At 47.8% G+C, this 19,873-nt stretch overlaps 1 protein-coding gene across 5 annotated transcripts in view; it reads right to left on the reverse strand.

Annotated features, from left to right (window-relative positions):
• ETV6 (ETS variant transcription factor 6) overlaps window positions 1-19,873 on the reverse strand; it is a 294,712-nt gene that overhangs the window by 11,686 nt on the left and 263,153 nt on the right. The window lies entirely within an intron of this gene.

Raw genomic sequence — 19,873 nt, forward strand, 5'->3', positions numbered from 1 at the left:
AAACCATTGTGGTCGTACTGCGGTGACCTGTGTGTTACACAGCGGAACTGCTTTGTATGGCGTTTTCTTGGCTGTAATCCTCAGGGAAGGCAAATGTCAGGTTCTCTCCCACCGTGCCATTGGGTGGGTTCACATGTTCAACTTTGAAGTTGAGTACAGACTTCTTGTGCTACACAGCACCTTTGGAAACGTCAAGGACCCTAAGTATTTAACATCTTTTTAAACTCAATTAGCTGGGTCTAAACATTAACGTGATGTAGAATTTTGTTGTGCTTTAGAAAAGCTCACTGTGGTACCCTTAGAGTAACGACAACACACACCTAGAGTTTGGAACCCACTGTAACAGCAAGAGCTGCAGGCTGCTTCCGCTCCCCCCATGTCTTCCCCCCACCCCCAGCTGCACACTCTGCACACGTCAGTCCACGAGTGGGCTGCGGTGGGAGAACAGCTCCTACCACCACAGACTGAGAATAACCTACCGTATATACTCGTGTATAAGCCGAGTTTCTCAGCACAAAACATGTGTTGAAAAACTGGGGTTCGGCTTATACACGGGTCAGTGGTACTCCAGCAAGGTCTAGCATCTCACTGCCCCCCTCCACCTCCAGGTAACGGGATGAGCGCTTGTTATCTTGTGGGTGATTGCCGTTTCTCCGCTGTTCATTCAAAGCCCTACTGACACTGCAGGGCTTTGAATGTTTGTTTACTCACATCTAACCAATCAGAGCAGTCCTATGACGTGGATGGCTCCAATTCGCAGAAGCACCTGTAGTGATTCACTTATGTAGGCAGCTGAACTGGTAAGGATGTGTCTCTCCCCTCTGGTCTCTGTGTTAATTCACATCCTGCACCCCGTGCACGGACTCCCCACCCCTCCTCCCGGCTAACATGTCACAGTGTGGGGGTGGCATTACCATGAAAGTTCTTTTTCAAAGTCTTGTTTTTTTATCCTATTAGAAATGGATACTCTTGAACCAAAACAAAAACGCCGGGCATATAAGGCTGGTTTCAAAATGAAGCTTGTGTCAAGAGCAGAAGAGAGCAATAACAGTATTGCAAGTAGAGAATTCTCTGTTGATGAAAAGCAAGCGAGGGAGTGGCGGAAAATGAAGGTTGACTTAGAACAGATTCCAAAAGCTAAAAAAGCTCATCATGGCTTAATGTCTTTTTATGGTGCTCTACAGAGTGAATTGCATAAATGGGTTATGGAGTGTTGTCAAAAAAGTTACTGCATAACACACATGGGAATCCACATACATGCTCTACAAGTGGCTAAGGATGACAAATATAAAGCACCAGGCATTGAAAAATTTGCTGGGTCAGCAGGATGGTGTACCCGCTTGAGGAATAGGTTTGGCCTACTATGTTTGAGACAAAGAACAAAGATTTCCCAGAAACTGCCACAAGACCTTGAAGAAAAAATTATGTCATTCCAGTAATTTATTATAAAACAAAAAAAGGATTTATAATTATGACCTGGCAGATATTGGGAATATGGGTGAAACTGCCATGGCTTTTGATCTTCCAAGCAACAGAACTGTGGCAAGTTTAGGATAAAAAACTATTTTTCTCAAAACCACATTAAATGGAAAACAAACACTTTACAGTTCTATCATGTTTGGTTAATGGAACTAAGCTGCATCCTGTCATTATTTTTAAAAGACCTTGCCTAAAAAGATCAATTTCCCACCAAGAATTACTGTGCGTGCACATGTTAAAGGCTGGATGGATGAAGATGGCACAAAAAAGTGGCTGGAAGAAATTTGGAACCGAAGACCAGGAGCAGCCTTAAAGAAAAAGCCATTGCTACTTGTTTGGGATATATTCAGAGACCACCTATTGGATGACATAAAAAAAAATTGGCAAAATCTAGTAAAGTTACCTTAGCCGTTATTCCAGGCGGGCTTACATCTGTACTGCAGCCTCTGGATGTATCTTTGAATAAGCCTTTTAAAGACCGTGTATGAAGGACGTGGCATGAATGGATGTCATCTGGTCAAGCCCGACTAACAAAAGGAGGAAATCTCATGAAGCCTGACATAGAGTTAATAGCAAAGTGGGTTCAAGATGCATGGGAAGACATTCCAGAAGACATGGTGCGACGTGCCTTCCAGAAATGTAGTATTAGTAATGCTGTGGATGGCAGTGAAGACTGTGCTTTGTATGTAAATGACACCAGTGATGGTGATGACGGCGATCTCAGTGAGGACAGCGTCTATGGTGACCTCACACCAGCTGAAGCTCTGCATTGGGATACGGATGATGATGAGGAATCCAGTTTTGAAGGATTTTAACTCTTTACATTTTAGCTTGGTTGCTGATTGAGGTCAAGAAATAGTCCTCTTAAGGTATCATTGTTGATACCTTATTGGTTTTGTTAAACCTATTTTCTACTTACTATGCTGGTTTACTAATGTTAAATGACTTGTCCTTTTATTTGTTTTTTATTTAAAATAAATATTTAAATACATTACCCCACTGATGTCTCAATTTTTAGTCATTTTATTTTCATTTGTTTTGATTATTGAAACTCACCAATAGCTTCTGCATTTTCCATCCTAGGCTAATACTCGAGTCAATCAGCTTTTCTGGATTCCCAGGTAATAATTAGGCACCTTGGCTTATACTCGGGTCGGCTTATATTCGAGTATATACGGTAGGTAGTTTCAAAGGCACCTGGAAAGAAGATGTCTAGTTTCTAGGAAAAGTACCTAAACTCCCTTCTGGTCACCTCCTTCTCTTGCATGGTTTTTACGACAGATAGAAAATAGAGAACATAGCTGTGCTTTAAGTGTTCATTCTTTTTTGTCCTACTATGAAATGGCAGACACATTTTATTTTTTAACAGATTTAATGGTATAGCATTCAAATACCATACAATTCAATGGTTCAACTATATTTAAAAGACTTGTGCAATCTCCACCACAATCAACTTTAGAACACTTTCTTTTTTCTTGTACTCATTGTTATTAGCTCTCATGACCCCCAGCCTGCCTTGTCATAACCTGAGGGAATTATTAATCTAGTTATTGTCTCTGTGGATTACATATCCTGGATTTCATATAAAGAAAACCATACATGGTGTCTGGGCATTGGAAAGAATAGTATCTGGGGCACTAAAAGAGTTGTTTTCAGAAAAGCCTTTAAAACAAGAAGCCATCTAAGTGAGGTGTCAACTAAGTCCACACAGAAGCACATCAGCCAGTGCGATCCAAGGATTATAAATAATAAACTCTCACTCCAGAGGAGGGAACGGTGTCAGAGTTTAACTTCTGAACACCGTTTGCAGAAAGCTATGGATGGCAGTGAAAGCTCAAAATCCATTTGCCGGGTCCCATGTGGATTGAGCCTCTGGAGAATCCTCTCTGACCATAGTCAAGGGGTGTGACTAGCCTTTCTATCAGACAGGGAGCATTGTAACACCTTATCATTTTACCTATCTGTTCATTTACTTTAAATTTGTTCCCATTTTTAATATTTTGTTTTTAAATTGAAATTTTGGTTTTCATGGTACATAATTTGATGGTATGAAACTTTTGTTTCTCTTTTTACCTTGTATGTTTTCCTGTGTATGAAACCCAGGATAGGTAAATTTACAGAGACAGTAACTGGATTAATAATTACCTAGGGGCATGGCAGGTAAGGCTGGGGATAATTAGGGAGCTAACAACAGTGACTACAAGGAAGAAGAAAATGTTCTAGAATTCAGATTGTGGTAATGACTGCATAACTTTTCTTTATACAGTTGAACTATTGTATGACATGTGAAGCATATGCCAATAAAACTTTTTTTAAAAAAGGAAAAGACATGCAAAAACCCTCCACAAGGACACCAAAGAAAAACCTCAATTCTCCCAAGAAGAAGGTAATATAGACACTAGAACAAAATCATAATGGGTCAAATGGTAAAACAAATGGTAGCATGTTACATTTTAACCTAACTACATTTGCGGCAATCCACTTTCCAATGCACTCTGTCTTAGGTCAAAATGATTCACATCCCTAGTCAGTGGGTTTGAAGGAGTTTAGTGGACACCTGATCTAGGTGGGGGCTCCGCACATGGATTTGGGGCTTTCACCGTTATTTAGCCTTTCAGATACATTTTACTGTCCCACAATCTCTTACAACAAGACCAAGCCACATATATGATGTTCCTGATTCCCCAAGTTGTCACCCCACCCCAAACCGCCGGCAAATGGTACACATCTGATAAAGCAAAGATGATCCCATAAGATGCTGACATAGCAGGGGGACTTGTGTATCTCTCTTCCTGTGTGTCCCTGCCCTTTACAATGGTATTCACAACAAAACCACCGAGGGGACCTGCGGACCTCCCGAGCCACGAGCGTGATTCTTCGTGTGTGTTATTTAATAAAAGGTCGTCATAAAGAAATCACCTGCTTATCTCAGACAGCCAGACATCATGAAGTCTGGAGGTACCCTAACTTTCCTCTTGACTCTAGTCAGCGGGCACTCCACTCAGAGGCCTACTGTGGGGCTCCAATTTCCTGCTCCTATCCATTTGTACAGGCTCCTCCCTGCATTGCTTCCACCCACTCTTCTCCTCTCCCACTCTTGTCATGGGGAAATGCAAAGCAGGCCATTTCTCCCAGGAGGGGCTGGCCTGGCACTAGGGTGCCATCTGATGTCAGAGGTGCCCCCCCCCCCAGGAACTTGCAGCCACTCACTTCATAAAGATCTAGAATGTTATCTGCTCTTTGGGTGGTAGGTGGAAGGGCGGGGTTCCCAGGGAACAAATGTGACCTCTAAGCCTCAAGAATGTTTTTATCTTGCAAAACATTTCCCTTTCATAAACATGAAAATAACCTCAAGCGTGCCGCCCATCGATCATTTTTAAAGGACATTAATGCAGCAAAGCCAACTTCAGCTCAGTAATAAAAATAGGTTGATAGTCAAGACATACTGAATTACTCAATCGCTAGCGGAGGTAGCAACTGCAAAGTTGTGGCAGAGAGAAGTTGTTTCACAAGATCAGAGTGGAGGTGGCTTTCATAAGACTATTGATTGCTTTGCTTTTTTAGTTAAGCTGATGTCCAGATGATAAAAATAACTGTCCTAACCGCACAACTTTTTTTAAAAAAAAAAAACAAAGTTCAAGCCACAGGAGTTATTCTTATTCCCAGTATTTCAATTACAGACGCGGAGGACGGATTCTCGTTGTTCTTTAAACCCTGTGGAGGCTGTGTGAACCTGTCTCCACAGATGCAATGGTCCTCAGCCATCGACAGATGCTTGTCACCGCAGTGCTGTAGGGAAAGCAAGCTCATCACACGCCCAAAGCAAACCTTCACCCTGCTACCGCATTCCTGAACATCCCTGTGCGTTTGCCCCCCACCAACATCACAAGGTATGCAACACTGTTAAGGCCTCTTTCTCAAACCGAAGGAACGTCTAATGGTACACAGACGCTTGCCATACTTTGGCCATGTTGTCAAGAGAGACCAGTCCCTGGAGAAGGGCATCCTGCTCGGAGAAGGAGAGGGCTGGCAGCAAAGGAAGACCCTCAACGACAGGTGGACTGATAGAGCCGCCACAGCAATGAGCTCCAGCATCAGAACACCTGGGAGTGTGGTGCATTACCGCACAGTGTTTTGTTCTGTTGTGCACAGGGTTGCTATGGGTTGGAACGACTTGATGGAACCTAACAACAACAACAACAACAGATGTCTTATACAAGTGTTTCCCTGGGTGGCCCCCATGGTTACGCTACTAACTGATTGATGGTTTGAATCTACCTGGAAGTACCACAGAAGAAAGGTCTGACATCCTATTTCTGAAAGGTCACAGCTCTTAGTAACCCTCTGGGGTGTACGGCAACGTGGAGTGACTCGCTAGCAACTGGCATTTCATTGCTGAAAAGTATGTGCCAGGTACTATCTTTTCAGATAATGACTGCATTTGTAGCCATGGTCCCATAAGGCTGACACCCTCACCTTACTGTACTGGTGGCACTTGTAGGACTTCTCACCCTGGGGCTGGATGGGCACAGAGCTCCAGATGAAGACCTGGCAGCAACTCACTACACCTGCAGGGCTGGCATCACAGCTGGGGCTGAAAGGCTTGCCTCATGCACCACGCTCCTATGACTTGCCCTCTATGTGAATTCCCTGGTGCTGGGGGGATGTGGAGTGCTCATGGGATCAACCTGTCTCATGTGTAGCCGGCATGGAGGCGGGGGGGGGGGGGTGCCTTGTGGCCCACACGGATGTGTGGGCACGTAAACAGCAGCAAGTGGTACTGGAAGATCTTGATACAGGTCTAACAGCCTCATGCGCTATCTCGCTGGTCCCTGAAGCCACTTGAGGCCCCAAATGCTGCCACGGGTCTCTGGGCTTCCTTAGGCAGGTGGTATCCTCTTCCATTTGCAGGATCCACCCCTGGTGGTTTCTCACAGGGTGACCCACATTGGCCTCTGGCCAAAAGCTGGATTCATATTTGGGTCTCTTTGGCACCCTGCATCCTGGCCCGTCTCCCCCTCAGCACTGCAGGGCTGGGGGGACAGCGGTGCCTTCTTGGCTCCGACTCAGAACTGAACCCGGAGAAGCTGCTCTGGGTCTCAGCTTCCTGGGTGTCTAGAGAATCCAGGTCCTACAGCTCCTCCTCTGACTGCATCAGGATCAGCACCGCGGGGCTGGAGGGGGCTCAGGGCTGAAGCAGGACTTCACAGCAGTGGTGGGGCATTCCTGAGCCTCCCGCAGGGCAGCCATGTCCATCTACCTGGAAGCCTCCTGAAAGTGCTCACACAGGGGAGAGGAGTCTCCAAACGGTCTGAATGGAGGTGGAAGTCTCAGGGTGGAAGCCCCTGTCAGCTCCTGGGGCTGTGACTCTCGCTTCAAATACGAGTGTCAGCCCCAAAGCTAGCCCAGCCCCAGCCGGGAGGGCACCAGCAGCAGGTCAGAAAGAAATGTTCCTCCATGCCCTCTTCCCAACGGGGCAAGATTATATGGAGAGTGTGGTCACTGTGGGTGGGCAGCGGCTGCCCAGGCTGGATGATACAGATATCTAACATGGTGCTCATGAATGTCCCGTCACCGAAACGGTCCCTGCCATGAGAATAAGTCGTGGAAGGATTCACGCCGGCTCACGCCATTTGCCACATACAGAGTTCTCCTCTCTGCTGAGTGCAGTGCTCCAGTGTCTGCCGCTAAAAGGCACGTGAGAAATCTCTCCCTGTGGTTACGAAGAAATCTTTTCACTCCCATGTCCGTCTCCTACCAGAGCCTCACTGTGTAAACTCACTGGGCAGAGACGGTGAAGGGATGGGCAAGCCACGCAGAACCAACACAGCCTCTAATGGAGTGGAAGGGGGTGGTACCACGCTAGACAAAACTGGTCTTCAGAAAATCCGAGTCGGCGAGTCAAGTTATTGATCAAGCGAATGTTTACGGGTAGAGATTAAGTTTTGCAGAAACTTCTAAAGTGAATGCTATCCAAAGTGTCCAGATGGAATTTTACACCATGGAACACAGGGCCCCAAGGGCATAATCACCAACAGGGAGAGGGCTGGGTGTCTTTGCTTCATGTCCCTGAACTACCTAAAAAAACGAATCTATTTCAAGTTGAGCAATCAAACAGGTAAGTAACCCAGACAACACAGAGTTGCCATGGGGCTGTTTAAACAGGGATTCTAAGCCGAGGGCAACACCTCCTCCCTGGGGAGGTTAGGTCACATTGGAGGCATTTTGAGTTGTCACTAGTCGTGGAGGGCAGGCTACTGGTACCCGCTGGGCAGAGGTGCTAAACATCCTACAAGCCCACAACAAAGAATTCTCTGGCCCCAAATACAGAGAGTGCAGGCTGAGAAGCCTTGCTTAAAGAAAGCTCGAGCTAACTGTATGGGGAGCAGGCATCTGTGGCTCTCATGCCCCTATTCCCCATCTCCCCCTACTCCTGGGCAGGCCAGTATCCAGAAGCTGAAAGCGGATGGATCCAGTGACACCAGCCCCGTGCGTGGATGCACAGAGGTGGGTTTATGGTGGGTAACCGCGTAAGCTTGGCTGTGGGTGGGGGAAAACAGAAACCATCTGTGTGCACAGTGGTGGGTGAGCTGGCAGAGGTGGGGGGGTGGGGGGAGGCGGAGGCCAAGCGTGCAAATCTCTGCTTCCTGGCTCCTTCCCTGCCTAGGATCACAGCTGCACATCAGGCCGGGCCTTCTCACCCCTGGTTACGGGAGGTGTGGGGAGAGGCAGGGAAGTGTTGGTTTCCGACATGCACACATATGGCGGAGATTATGCTCACAGCTGGCCCCCTGGAAGACCCCAGCCTCTGCTTTGGGTCTGGGTGCAGCCTGGGGACCAACGGCCAGAGGACACAGAGGGCTGAGGGCGAGGGCCTGTGGAGTGCAGAGATGCGTGCCCTGAGCCAAACCGGTAGGTGGGTGTGTGTTCCAGTCTCACTAGATCCTTCTATCATTTTCCACCTCGGTCACCATGCTTCTGCTGGTGACCCTCCACAAGGATGGACCTGCAGTTCACAGTGAAAATAAAAGGCAGGGAGTCTCAGGAAGGGGCTTGGGTGGGGGGCGAAGGAGGAATACTCCTGATGGGAGCCAAGGGTCCTCTCCCTCCAAAAGGCTAACCAGGCACCCCCAAACTAAGTGAACCAGCCAGACCCCAAGTGCTACAGAAGAGAACTGCTCTTAGATATGACAAAATAACGATGTACAAATTACCAAGGGCACATTGGGAGGGGGGAGCGGGGAGGGAGGGGAAAAAAAAAGAGGACCTGATGCAAAGGGCTTAAGTGGAGAGCAAATGCTTTGAGAATGATTGGGGCAGGGAATGTATGGATGTGCTTTATACAATTGATGTATGTATATGTATGGATTGTGATAAGAGTTGTATGAGTCCCTAATAAAATGTAAAAAAAGAAAAGAGGAGAAAAAAAGATTAGGGCAAAGAATGTACAGATATGCCTTATACAATTGATGTATGTATATGTATGAACTGTGATAAGAGTTGTATGAGCCCCAATAAATTGTTAAAAAAAAAAAAAAGAAGAGAACTGCTCTTTAGGGTATTTCTCGACTGTCACCAATCTTTTACGGACGCAGGTCACCAAGCCTTTCTTTCACAACGCCACTGACTGCGTCTTGAGCAGTGTCATGTACACAGGGCACACTGTCAGCAGTGAGCACAGCATCAACTGTGGGTGCCTCATGGGGACCTTCATCAGGCCCTGGTTACCCTCTTATCTGCCTTCTTCAAATAGGGAGCTTTAGGGGACGTGAGAGAGAAAATGGACAAGTGAATCCTGGAGGAAGTAGGGTCCCCAAAGTGGACTGCAGGGGCACGCTCTGTAGGCCAGAATGCCTCAGAACAAGTGGCCCAGAGACCACCTTTCCCCATCAGTGCCTGGTGCCCAAGCCACACGGGGCAGATGTGGGGTCAAACTTACTGCTCCCCCTCTTTCACTGTGAGCTGCACAGCACGGCACAGGGAACACCAGGGAGCAGGGGAGGGGCACTAACTGGTCATAACCGAGCAACTTGCACCTACACCCACATGCCATCGCATCCATGCCCACAAGTGCCCAGAAAAGCCCATCGTCGCTCCCCATGTTACCGATAAGGAAAGCAGCAGGCCTCAGGGGCATTAAACACCTCTTCCTGGAGAGGGAGGTGCCCTGTGGGGTGTCCTGGTTCACCAGCTGCTCTGAAGAAAAAAGATGAAGCTTTCTACTCCTGTTAAAAGGCACAGTTCTCGGGAACCCACAGGTTCGTTCTCCCCTGCCCCGTGACAGATGAGCCACTATGAGTCGGCAGTTGAGTTTGGCTTCTGAACCACTCTGGGGCAGGAAAGAGTTGGCTGTCTGCTTTGGTAAAGGTGATTGTTGGAAACCTTATGGGCAGGTTCTGCTCTGCCCTATCGGGCCGCTGAGTTGAAATCGACCTGCCAGTGATGGCTTCTGTTTGGGATTTCTTGGAGAGGGAGAACTGGATTCCAACCCAGAATCAGAGCACAGGCTGTTTCTTCTGGTCCCCAGGGCTCCCCAATGACCCTCCCTCGGGTCTGTGATTAGAGCCCTGAGCCAGGAGCGAGGGGCAGCTGCGGGGCGGCAGGGATCCCGGCGAGGTGGGAGAGGAAGAGGTGCTTTGTGCGTCACGAAAAAACCGGCGACAACTTGGGCATATTCCACACTTCCACACAGTATTTGCAGATGTATTTGCACGGACGGACACACGGACGGATACACACACACACACACACACACACACACACACACACACACACACACACACCATCACCTTCCATAAGGAGGAGACACCCCCACTTCCCAGCCCCCATTACTGCCCTTGTAATCCCTTCAGACTTCTTTTCCCTTCAGGCGGCCCCTGAGGATCATTTACCAGAGAGAAAAAAAAGGAGACTGTCCCTGGGCCTCATTTGAACCCCATCCTGTCAGCATTCGAGGTCACTCGGGAGGAAGGAGAGAGGAGAAGCCACCAGTCAGGACATGGGGTGTCTCCCCTGGGCCCCAAAGCCACCTAGGACAGGCCTCCAGCTACTCCCCTCTGCCCTGCCCCGAGTTCCCAAGTTCTGTTTCCTCCATCGGATCTCAGAGGAGAGGCTTGACGATTTCAGTTCCCTGTACATTGCTTATCCCGTCAATAAACCCCAACTGAGAAAAATACACTCTTCTAGTCAGGTGAAAATAAACGTCGCAGAAGACTCAGGGTCTCTGAGATCAGTCTTTTGTTTCTACTAAACATGTAACCTTGAGAAATGCAGACACCTATCTCCCCAAAGGCAGCCTTTAAGGAAATGAAAGGTTGTGAAGCAGTGTTATAACAGAGGCTGTAAGTGTAGAGACCCTGACCTGCTGTGCACCTCCGGCTGCTGTGCTCTGGGAGAAGAGTGGCCGTCTTGGAAACCCACGGGCACTCTACTCTGCCTCCAAGCTCCAGAGGGCTTGGAATCAACTGCATAACAGGAGTTTTGTGGCAAAAACAAAACAAAAAACCCAATAGTTTTATGGGGAGGGGTAGCATGTGGGGGAGGGTTTAGGGTCACCCAAAGGTCTCTGGGTTGTGTAGCAGTTTATAACCAGCTACTGACCTAAAGGTTGATGATTTGCAGTGGAAGAAAGGCCTGGCAATCTCCTTTGGTATAAGATTTACACACACACACACACACACACACACACACACACACACACACGGCTTTGACCCAGTTAATCCTAGTTCACGACTGGCTGATAAAGCAGACCAGAATAAACCCTAAACCCACTGTGATCAGATCGATTCTGACCCACAGTGACCCTACAGAAGGTTTCCAAGGCTGTGAAATCCTTATGGGGGCAGACAGCTTCATCTTTCTCCTGAGCAGTGGCTGGTGGGTTTGAACAGTCAAGTTCGGGGTTAAAAATCCAACACTTAGCCCACACTGCCCCCAGGACTCCTGGTTGGCCCTGAATTGTTACCATGTGGGTGAACCAGAATGCTACCTGGAAACATTACGGGTCAAATCCGTGCTAGGACCTTCACGGTTCCCTCTTTTGAAGCAAGGGCCCGGTGTGGCATGACAACCACATGTCCTGTGTGGCCGAGTTAAAGATAGTGCACAGCTCAACGACGGGCCGGCTTTGCTGCTGTGACTGGGTGCTGTGTGCTGCTTTCCACAGCCCGGCTCGTAATCCAGCATCACACATCAGCCTCCTGCACGGGCTCACTGCACCTCTTCCAAGTCTCCTACTCTAAGCCTTTGAGTTCTCCCTGTTCTGCTTAGCGTTCCAGGATCCCCCAAATGCAAAACATTTGGGGCTGCTCCAGTTTGCTCTGCTGGCCATGCCTGAGCCAGGTTCACACTGGTCGGAAGCCTCAAACGGAGTAGTTCTGAGCTGCAACACGTGGGGCTGCCGGGCGTCAGAATCAACTCAGTGCCATCAAGACTATGTTAGGTTTTTAGGAATGAACCAATCCATCAACAGTATATGTTATCTTCACATACCAGGAAGACGGTCAGGTTTGCAAAGAAAATACCGACACTTGAGCAAAACCCATGAGACACACACAAGAAGAACAGATGATTCTCTATTTGGGTGGGCACACTCTTTGCATAAACAAACCTGCACAGGGCTCTGGAGTTCCTTCATTTGTGTGGCACATGAGGAGCTACTGATGGGTTGTAACAGAATTCCCCATTTACCCGCGTTTCTGGCATCCCTAGCTGATGTTTGGAGGAGGCCCAGGAAGGGACAACCAGATAAGAAATCTAGTATCCCGGCTTCAATAGAAACACCAAATTAAAAAAAAAAATTTTTTTCTTTAAGACTTAGTATGAGTTCCATTTATTGGATGACATATGGTAAGGGCAATGTGGCCTTAGGTAGGCAAAGACACCTAGAACAATGATTGGCAGATGGTAGAAATGAGTTATTAAAGAAAAACTAATGTGCGATTAACATATAATTCAAGTATGCAAAGAAACCATTCCTTTTAGTTAGCTGTATCCGCTTTATGTTAATTATGTGGTTGCAACTACTCTGGACCGGCTGGCAACTGTGGCTTGCAGTCCAGTAAGAGACTGCGTCTTCCCCGGGCCTCTCTCACACACGCCTCATCACCCAGAATGCACTGCAGTCCCTGCAGGGCAGAATGTTGTTCTCTACTCCCACATCCGGGATTATGCCAATGATCCCAAGAATACGGACCACAAACTTTCTAAAGCAAAGCGCGGAACATTTTTTTTCCTGAAAAGGACCAAATAGTAAACGTTTTAGACTCTGATCCTTTTATGTTCTCAGCTGCACATGGCTCAACATTGTACTGCAAAAGCAGTCACCAAAAGCAAATCACTGCAACTGACTGGACTTCTCATAGTGACCCTACAGCAAAGGGGAGAACTGCCTCATGGATTTCCGACACCTTGTATCTTTACAGGAGTAGACAACCTCATCGTTCTCCTGCAGAGCAGCTGGTGGGTTTGAACCACTGACCTTGTGGTTAATAGTTCAACGCATCCCTTGGGATGTCACTGGGGCTCCAAAAGCAGCCACGGGTGGCAGTAAAGGAGTAGATAGGGTTGTATTCCAGGTCAAGAGACTTGATTTATACACCAGAATCTGGCCCATAGTTCCTGTTCTTGAAGAACAGGCTGGAAGGTAACAGGTGTGCTGAGAAGGGACTCTTGTCCAGTATCATCTGTAGAAGACCCTTCCTCCTTTGAGTTATCTAAGTCCACACCATCCCTAATACCACGAGTTGCATCGTGTCTCCCCCATGGTCTGTGTTGGTGTTCCTAACTCCTGACCCTGTGCATGGAGTCTCATTGGGAGCAGGCCTGTCTTGATTATGACAATGAGGCCATATCATCATAGAGTGTATCTTAAAGCTAATCATGCTTGGGCTGTGTAAGGAAAAAAAAGCAGATTAGACACACAGAAAAAGCAGCGTGCTTGGGGGAAGATAGAAGCCCCTAGAAGATCATCAAGGAATCTAGAATGCCAGGTTACAGAAGCTGAGACACGTATCTTCCCCCGGGGCAGAGAGGGGGAGGGGGAGAAAGCGACAGAGAACGCCTTCCCCTGAGCTGTTTATGTTCATCAGAGTCACTGCTTGTGGTCCTTCTGTTACAGCAGCATTCAAAAAGGTAGATAACTGGTAGTGCGCCCTATCAACCTACAACCACTCACTGCCAGGTTACTCTCTGCTTTGAAACACCGTAGGGGGACCCAGCCAGTACCACTTCTGTGGGCTGAGAAAAATGTTGGGAGAGTAATAGGTACGCCCCTATGCCATGCCACCAGCAATCCTTCATGGAGGGTAATAAATGGAAAATAAGCACAGACAGGGAGCAAATTGCTCAGTCACAGATAATATAGGTTAAGTAAAAAAACAGAACCCAGAGATCTTGTTTCACTCCGGCATGCGCTGAACTCTCTCCCATAAGCATTAGCCATTCTAACTTGTTAAACTCTTAATAAGTCCTCCTGATCCTTTGAAAGGCGATACTTTTAAACAGACGCTAATGTATTTAAATAGATCTAATTTGTGGTTTGTACTTATACTGTCAACTACCTAGTAAATTTCCTGTATTGACTTTAGTTTTGTCACATGGTCAGTGCCTAAACGAAGTGTTATAACATTGCTAGGCAGTCCCTCATTGTAAGGTACATCCCAATTTTAGAGATTTTTTAAAAGTGAAAAAGACTTGAAAGAAAATGGATTCTTAATGACCTGGAAGAAGCCCAGGATCTGCCTTGCCAAGAGAACCCACTGCCACTGAGTTGATTCTGACTCATAGGAGCTGATTGGGGCTTTCTGAGGCTTCACATCTTTGTGGAAGGAGCCCTGGTGGGGTTGTGGATTACACATTGGGGTGCTAACTGCGAGGCTAGCCGTTTGAAACCATCAGTCACTCTTCAGGAGAAACATGGGGCTCTGTACTCCCATAACGATTTCCAGTCTCAGAAACCCACAAGGGCAGATAGCTTACTCTGTCCTATAGGGTCACTGCGAATCCGAGTCAACTCAATGGCAGTTGTGTTTGAGAAATCTTTACAGCCGCTGATAGTCTCATCTTTCCTGCTCTGCCCTGGAGTTTTCTCTTTGTGAAATGAGCCCTTGCGCTGTATTCTAATTTCCACGACTTCCTATTTGAAGCATGCATCAAACTTCTGGCCATCAAGCGGATTCTGATTCATGGTGACCCCCTATGTTTCAGGGTTTTCTGGACTGGAATGTTATGGAAGCAGATTACCCGGCCTTTCTCCTGTGAACTAGAAGTCAGCTCCTTCCTCCAAACGGCCTCCCGTGATCTCCCTGCAGACTGTCCACAGTACTCAATAGGAGTCCCTCTCAGCCACTTGCCACTCCCTTACTGAACTTTCATAACAAACTGTGCCCGGCTCTCTGGGGATGGAGAGTGCACCTAGCATCTCCTTGAATGCCCCCTGAGAACGTGCTACAGCACCTTGAACCCAGAAGGCACCCACGTGCATCAATCCTCGTGTGCCCGAGCAAGCAAACCACAGCGGCAGGGTGGTGCTTTCTGAATCGTGTTGGGAAGTAGCATTTCCCATCTCACCCTCCAGGGATGGGATTCATTAGCGTGACAAGCTGCAGCTCCACTACTGGTTTCTGTGCTGTGCACATTCTAAAAGCTCGAAGGAACCAAGTGTTCTTATCTAGCAGCTCCTTTCTAGAGATTTAAAAGATTTTTATGGCTCTCCAATAATGACAGAACTTTACCTGGGACATGGAAATTACCCAATGGATTTGACCTCCAGTAAGCAGGATCGATTTTACCTGAAACTGGGTCATCCAAAACCACACCCACAAGGCTGGGCAAGACAGGTAAGGGTGTGACAAATCAAATGGGGAGCCTGGGATTGTGATGCATGCTCTTTGGAGGGTGAAATAGTTAAGATGTATTGTGCCAACCTGGCTGATAAGCACCTGTGGGAGTAACTGAAGGGCAGAGAGATAAATGACTCAGTGAGCCTTGCCTTTCTAGTTCTCAGGTCTCTTGCTCTCTGATTGTCGCACCAGGGTGCAGCTGCCTTAGCAGTTCCCTGCTTCAGCTGGCAAGGCTGACTTCCTGCAAGACATTCCCAAGGAGAAGCCACGTGGAACTACCCCAATGCAGCCCTGGGTGCTGGAGCAGTCATGTGGAGAACCCTGCCAGCGCTGAGATACTTACACATTCACTGACTCAGCTTTCCCCCTGCAGTCGGCTTCATTGTGTGTGTTTTGTGAGATGGAGGAGGACTCTGTGGATTGGTGTCGGACATACAGGCTAATGTTGGACTTGTAGGCTTAGGCAGCACTGGTTTAGGATGTTTTCTTGATGTGTACTTACCCTTTATATAAAACTCTCTCTTATACATATGAGTTTCTGTGAATTTGTTTCTCTAACGTACCCAGACAAACACAGAGGGTGACAGAGCCAAGGCTAAGTGTTCAATCACAGAATTACAGAGCTGGAAGGGACTTTCCAATGCAGGGCCATCATCTCACCCCCAAGAGAACCAATGCTTTCAGTTAAACTAGTTAGAAAATGCTCTTGGAGATTTTGATATGCCTTTAAGCAGTAATAATAACAGTTCTAAGGGACACTGACATATTGAAAAGGAACCCCAGTGGTGCTGTAGGGTAAATGCTGACCTCAGGGTGGGCAGTTCAAGCCCACCAGTCACTGTTCTCCAAGGGAGACAGTTGAGATTGTCTGCTCCTGTAAAGATTTACAAAGACTTGGGAACCCCGTTTAGAGCCACCAGACAGTGGCAGTGGGTTTGGTTTGGGTCATATTGAAAGAGTTCACTTAAAACAAAACAAAAACCAATGTCATCGATCCTACAAGGCCAGAGCAGAACTGCCCCTTGGGATTTCCAAGACTGTAAATTTTCATAGGAGCAGAGAGCCTCATCTTTCTCCCTTGGAGAGTAGCTGGTGGGTTTGAGCTTCCAACCTTACAATTCGCAGCTCAACATGTAACCCACCATGTCACCAGAGCTTCCTCATATAGCTCCACAAATGATCTGGGTCCTGGGCTTATTTTAAGAGCATATTTGACTTCCTGCTGCCTAAAGAGAGGGCAGGTTCAGAGTCAGAATTCTCACCTTTCCCTCGGGGGACCCAGGTTTGATTCTGTCCGTGGAGGACCCTGTGTTGCTTGGATACAATACAGGTTATGGTGAGTTTCCAGACCATGGTAGACTAGGAAGAAAGGCTTGGCAATCTAGTTATGGAATTTAGCTAACGAAAACCCTGGGGATCCCAACAGACTGATGCTGTTGGGCTGGGAGGCCACCCTGATGGCAGCGAACAACAACCAGGCCTAAAGATATGCAGGAACCCTTCCTCCCTTTAGTTCCTATGTGCAAGGTTCCCCTCTGTCCTACAGGGTCGCCACAAGTCAGCAGATCATGATGGGTTTTGCTTTGCATAAACTGCGTACGTCCAAATGGCTTGACTCTCTGGATTTTTTGGACTTAGCTTCAGTTCCCAAGGAGTATGTGGAGAAGGCAGAGGAGTCACAGAGGAAACCATGACAGGAAATCCGAGCACTGGCAGCTGGGTTCATGAGGGCAGCACTATGGACAGTGGCCAGCACGGCAGCAAGGTTTCCCCTGAGGACCCAGCATGGGACCACCCTGTCTGACCTTGTGCAAAAGGGCTCCTCTCTGGGGTCCAGTTTCCCCTTCCACCTAAAATGCATTTAGCAGGACTAGAGAACCACAAGCTAGTGAACAGTAGCTGCAAAAATGTCCAGCACTGCTCTACGCACCACGCAGGAAACAAGACGGGGAGGTTCTCGGCTGGAGAACTGGAGAGATCGCGCTTTATGATTCACAGCAATAGAGGGACCCAGGCTCTTTCCATGCTTATCCTGGGTAGGTGGGGATTCAGCTAATAAAGAGCTTTGCCTGAGCACTTTACTTCTAAGTTATTCACCTCTTTTCCCCTTGTTCTCCCTTTACAGGGATTTCCTTCTTAAAATAAATTCTAATAGATCTGTAAAAGGAGAGAGGACAATAATATGCCCGCCCACATTACCCAGGTGTACAACTATCAGTTCACAGCTCATCTTATTTTATGTATGTTCCACCCGTTGCCCTGCCCTATCCCTGCGGGATCATGTAAGTGAAGCCCAGATATATATTATTTCATTAAAAAAGTATAAATCACATTTCTTTGCCATTTTATTTTCCCAATTCTGCATTCCCTGATGTAATTTAAAAAATCACAATAAAATGAAGACAGCTTTGGAGGTGCTCTTGAGGCCAGGGAAAAATTTAGAATCAGATTATTTAAATTATAAAGGGCCAGTGAGTCAAGACATGATTGGTTTCCCAGAGCCCCCAGTCAGGTGAGTGTGAGAGGAAAAGAAAGAGAACCTTCCTGTCGAGACACACCCACTGTGAAGGAGACAAGGCCTCCTCATACAGGTCCTCTACGACAGGACAGAAATGCTCCACAAAGTTCAGCCAGGGGCTGAAAACCGTTTCAGTGCAAACAACCTCATCTTCCTCCCAAAGAGGGGCTGGCAGGTCTGAACTACTGATCTTTGGGGTAAAGGCCCAATGCTTATAGCCTTACACCCCAAGGTCGCCTGCCTGGGGGAGCAGGTGCGCTGAATGGGTGAGCTCTACCCTCCCCAAAGGTAAGACATTTAATTTCTGTTCCTTAAAGCTGCTCATTTATGGTATTTCTGTTCTAGAGACATTTAGAAAATGAGAGCAACTAGTATCAGGTCTCATCAACCTAAGGGTGCTCACGGCCAGGTTTCGCTGTGCTGTGAAACACCGTGTGTGTGTGTGTGTGTGTGTGTGTGTGTGTGTGTGTGTCTCGGGGTTGGTGAAGTGGGAGCACCTGCCGCTGTGTCGTCACTGGCATTGCCTGGCGCTCCTGGTGGGCTGGACTCTCAGCTCATGCATGCAGCAGGGTGCTTGTTACCGTTCTCTGCACAGGCCTCAGCCTCCGCTGCCTCACCAGCCTGGCATGTCCTCAAGGCCACCATTGATGGCACCCCCTCCATCAGCTTTACGCTGCACGACCTCCCCTGAAAAGCCACCCTCAGTTCCCTGGGTCCAAACAAACGGACCTTCTGTCTGCTCTGCTCCCACCACACTTTCTGCCCCTGGCACACAGTAAGTGCTCACTGGAAGATTCTGCATTCAACTATGGGAGGTGAGCCTTAGCTCATCCTGCTTCGATCTCAGCTAGTGTTCTGAGCATCTGTCTCTCCTTCCAGACATTAAATTCCTGGAGGAAAAGGACTGTGGGTCCAATCCATCCTGAGCCTGTACTTCCGAGTGCACTCATCAAGATACAGTAGGTGCTCAACACATGGTCACTGAGTGGACCAGGAGTCTTCAAACTTTTAAAACAGGGGGCCAGTTCACTGTCCCACAGACCCATTGGAGGGCCAGACTTTAGTTTTTAAAATAAACTATGAACAAATTCCTATGCACCCTGCACATATCTTAATTTTGAAGTAAAAAAACAAACAGGGCAAAAACACCCAGTGGGCTGGATGAATGTCCTCGGCGGGCCGCATGTGGCCCACGGCCGAGGTTTGAGGATGCCTGGAGTGGACAGATGCTCTAGGGGGAAAAAAGTGAGCTCTACGCCTTCTGGAGGGATGGCACCATGCAAATTATGAACAGACAAGCAGCTATGCAGTGTGCAGTTTGGTTCACTGGGTCTAATTTCGTGCTTCAGCTAAGCAAATTGGAGTTTCTCCTCACACACAGGAGGAAGCAGGTAAGAGCAGTTTCCGCTTCCTTTGTCCGGGTGATGCAGCAACACCTGCCTCCAATACCACCAAGCCTGTTTTCTCCTCTGACCACCTTCCAAGGTGAAGGCTCCGCTGAGTTACTGCCCAGGGGATGGGATTTCAGGCCCCAAGTCTGAGACAAAGGCTCTTTCTGCTGGGGCTGGCCATTAATTAGCTGCTGGGAACTTCAGGATGGGGCCATTAACACGCTCATAAACCTTTTATTTTCAATGTTGTCACTTAGCCTCGATTCTGATGTGACTCTCCTTGTCAGCTAGACATCGGACATTTGTTTCTTAACATTTCTGAGGCTCATTAACTACCCCATCCCAGTGGCTCATTAACCACCCCATTAGGGATTTCCCTCATCCAGGCAGAAGCCTCCACTTGCCCTCACTGAGCCTGGGAGGCCCCTAATTGGGACCAGTGTGAGGCTAGTCACAAGGAGAGAGAGAGAGAGAGAAAGAAAGAGAGGAGAGAGAGAGCCAGAGAGCAGAGAGCCTTGTCAATGGTTGCGCTCAGCTGGGAGCTAAAGGCTGGCATTTGACCACACTCAGAGGAGCTATGTCAGAATGACCTGGTGGTGGCATTCCATAAAACGCACGGCTGCGAAACCCCAGAAACACAGCAG

Source organism: Tenrec ecaudatus, chromosome 6, assembly GCF_050624435.1.
Source record: "Tenrec ecaudatus isolate mTenEca1 chromosome 6, mTenEca1.hap1, whole genome shotgun sequence".
Classification (NCBI taxonomy): domain Eukaryota; kingdom Metazoa; phylum Chordata; class Mammalia; order Afrosoricida; family Tenrecidae; genus Tenrec; species Tenrec ecaudatus.